Source organism: Elephantulus edwardii, unplaced genomic scaffold (genome assembly GCF_000299155.1).
Source record: "Elephantulus edwardii isolate Elephantulus edwardi_28Jun2011 unplaced genomic scaffold, EleEdw1.0 scaffold00451, whole genome shotgun sequence".
Lineage (NCBI taxonomy): Eukaryota > Metazoa > Chordata > Mammalia > Macroscelidea > Macroscelididae > Elephantulus > Elephantulus edwardii.
Genome location: NW_006400201.1, coordinates 479,447 through 483,287, shown reverse-complemented (window position 1 = coordinate 483,287; position 3,841 = coordinate 479,447).

Here is a 3,841-nt window from a genome sequence, read left to right as displayed (position 1 = left end):
CATGGTACTAGGGATATTATAGCTAATGTTAGATGGATCTTAGCAGAAAGCAAAGAACACCAGAAGAATGTCTATCTGTGCTTCATTGACTATGCAAGGGCTTTTGACTGTGGATCACAACAAACTATGGCTGACTCTGAGAAGAATGGGACTCCCAGAACATTTGATTGTGCTTTTGTGAAACCTATACTATATGGTTCAAAATTAAGAAGGGTGTCTAACAGGAATGTATTCTGTCTCCATACCTTTTCAATCTGTATGCAGAACAGATCATCCGAGACACTGGGCTGTAGGAGGAGGAATGTGGCATCAGGATTGGTGGAAGAATCACCAACAACCTGCGTTACACAGATGTCACAACTCTGCTTGTTGAAACTGAGGAGGACCTGAAGCACTTGCTGCAGAAGGTCAAGGACTGCAACCTTCAATGCAGATGGAAGCTCAATATCAAGAAAACAAAGATTCTCACCACTGGACCAATTGGCAGTATCAGTATGAATAGTGAAGAGATTGACATAGTAAACAGCTTTAGTTTGCTTGACTCTATAGTCAACACTCTTGGTACCAGGAGCCAGGAAATTAAGAGACTAATTGCACTGGGAAAGTCAGCTGTCAGACACCTCTCCAGAGTACTGAAAAGCAATGACATCGGGCTGGAGACTAAAGTGTGCCTGATCTGGGATACAGTCTTCGCAATTACGTGCTATGCATCAGAAAGTTGGACGGTGACTAGGGATGATAGAAAGATAATTGATTCCTTTCAGCTGTGGTGCTGGAGAAAATTGTTGAATATACCATGGACTGCTAGGAGAACAAACAGGTTTGTCCTGGAGAAAGTGAAGCCAGAGTCAAGGATTCTGAATCCTCATCTGACATACTTTGGGCATGTTGCAAGGAGGAACCAGTCCTTGGAAAGGGGCATCATGCCTGTGAGGGTGGAGGGACAGCACAGAAGAGGAAGACCCTCAATGAGATGGATTGATTTCATTACTGTCTAATGGGAATAGGTGTGTCAGAGACAATAAGATTGGCAAGGGAAAGAGCAGGGTTTGTGGCTGTTGTACATAGGGGTTCCTATGAGTCACAGGTGACTCAACGGCACATAACAACAACAACAACTAGTTTCTTTACAAAATTCTAATACAAATTAATCATCAGGTTGTACAATTTGATGGGTGGAGGGGAGAGGGAAATTGAAAGAATTTGTTCGAATTTGTATTATTGAATTTTTATTTCTATTTTATTCATTTTTCTGCCCAAGGCATTTTATATTCTTGAGGTCATGAAATATTTTTCCTTTTGTGATTGTTTGACTTACTTCACTCATCTGTGTTTTTATATGTATAAATATTTAATTTCTCTTCCTGACTGAGTAATATTCGACTGAATGCACACAACACATTTTGTTTATCTCTCAATTACCATTTAGATTGTATTAATATTTTTGCTATTGTGAATAGTATTTTTGAGTGTATTTATCTGTTTCCATTACTGATTTAAAATCTTCGGTATATGCCTAAGAATAAAATTTCTTAGTCATGTGGGGAAAAAAATCAGGAAGAAAGTGTATCCATACTTTTTCAATGTATTTGCAGAACATTTGGGAAACTTGGCTTTATGAGGAGGAATGCGACATCAAGATTGGAGGAAGACTCATCAACAACCTACAATATGCAGATTACACAACCTTGCTTGCTGAAACTGAGGAGGACCTGAAGTGCTTGCTGCAGAAGTTCAAGGACAATAGTAAATATGGATTGAAATTCAACATAAAGAAGATATTCTTACCACTAGCCCAAGTGGTGATGGATGGAGGAAAGATGGAGGTTGTTAACAGTTACAGATTGCTTCACCCCACAATCAATACTTTTGGCAACAAAAAATCAGGACATTAAAGGATGAATTGAATTAAGAACCATTCAAGAATACTGAGAAACAATGATCTCAGTCTAGAGACTAAGATGTGCCTGATCGAGTCCAAGATCTTCACTATTACTTGTTATACATCAGAAAGTTGGATAATGGCTAAGGAGGATAGAAAAAGAATTAATGTCTTTGAGTTGTGGTGTTGGAGTAGAGTCTTGAACATTCCATAAACCATCAAAAAAACCCAAAATAGGTCTGTGTTGGAGAGGGTGAAACCAAATTTCTCTTTGGAGGCTAGGATTTTGAAACTCCAACTCACACACTTTGTGCATGTGCCTAGGAGACGGATCCTTGGAGAAGGCCATCATGTTTAAAGGGTGGAGGGCCAGTGCAGGAAAGGAAGACTCTGGATGAGATAGATTGATATAGTAACTAGGGCAATGGGGGTAGGTGTATCAGAGTCAGTGAGACTGTCTCAGGACAGAGCAGGCTTCAGACCTGTTATACATAGGGTCGCTATGAATTGCAGGTAATTTGATGACACATAACAACAACAATCATTGATTATTATTAATAAACCTTTACTTGATATTCTATCAATTCTTACTCAAGAATTAGGTAGGAATTCTCAATTCCTTAAATTTTGACTTTTATTTGAATAATAATTGTATTAACTGATCTTCCTTGTAAACATATAGATAGTATCTTATTACTCATAGCTTGTATCTCTGATAGACCTTGAAATGGTCTTTTTGAATTTAAATTTCACACCATTCTTCCTCAATATTTCATTCCCAGCATTCATCATATAATTGTCTGATTCGTAGTGGCCAATATCAATCCATCATAACTTGCTAATGACTAAGATATTTATCTTTATTTATTACATTTCATTTTTCACAACTTACATATATTTTACACTAAAAGTTTGTATTTACCATAATTCAAATAGTAATGCATGTTTGGATATAGTTCTACTCATTTTTTAGTATATTCCACTCTAAGGGCTGTACTTTTTAGGGTTTTTTTCTAACAGTTTTCCTCTATTGTTCTTAAGGTTATCAGAGGGTTGATATTTCAGAAGTGAATGGGAAAACCTTTGTTTAAATCTATCTTAATCTAGAAACTCCACTGAAAACTTTTCGTCAGTGGATACTCTTTTACATTAAAATACCAGTGGCATACCTGTAATACCAGCATTACAGTAGCCAGTAGATTGTCCCACTACAGAAAATGCACAGTTACTTGTGTGAAAATGTCAAATTTAAGCTAATGAAAATAAAAACCCAAAATATGATTTTGAGTCTGTATTATCTGAGTTTAAAAACCATCTCGAGAATAGGTTTGAGGCACTAAACACTATTAATTGAAGACCACATGAGTTGAGGAATAATAACAAGGATATCATTGAGGAAGAAAGTATTAGGTCATCACAACGATAAGGAATAAACAAAAGCTCAAAATATTGTTGGAAGAGACTCTGAGAATTACACTAGGATGTTGAGTGTCCAAAAATAATGGAAGGATTACTAAAGTGAAAGATATAAACAGCAGATTTCATTTGGGCAGCTAGAGGAGACAAATCAAAGGGTTATAATGATATGTATATAGAGCTGAACTCAGAAAATAAAATAGGGAAGAACATGAACTGAAAAACAAATTCAAGCTTAGAACTGCAATACTGAAGGATGCCATGAGCTAAACCATGAATGGCCCAAGAAACACAAAAGACAATGGAAGGAATGCACTGACTCTCTGTACCAAAAAAAATATTGGTTGACACATCATTTTAAGAAGGAGTATCTATGCAGGAAACAATGGTAATGATGAAAGAAGTTCAAGCTTCACAGAAAGTAATGAGGAAAAAAAAATAAGGCCTAAGGGATTGATGGGATACCAACTAATAAATTTCAACAAACATATGCAACTCTCTATGTACATAGCAGGTCGTGTCAAGAAATTTGGAAAACAGCTA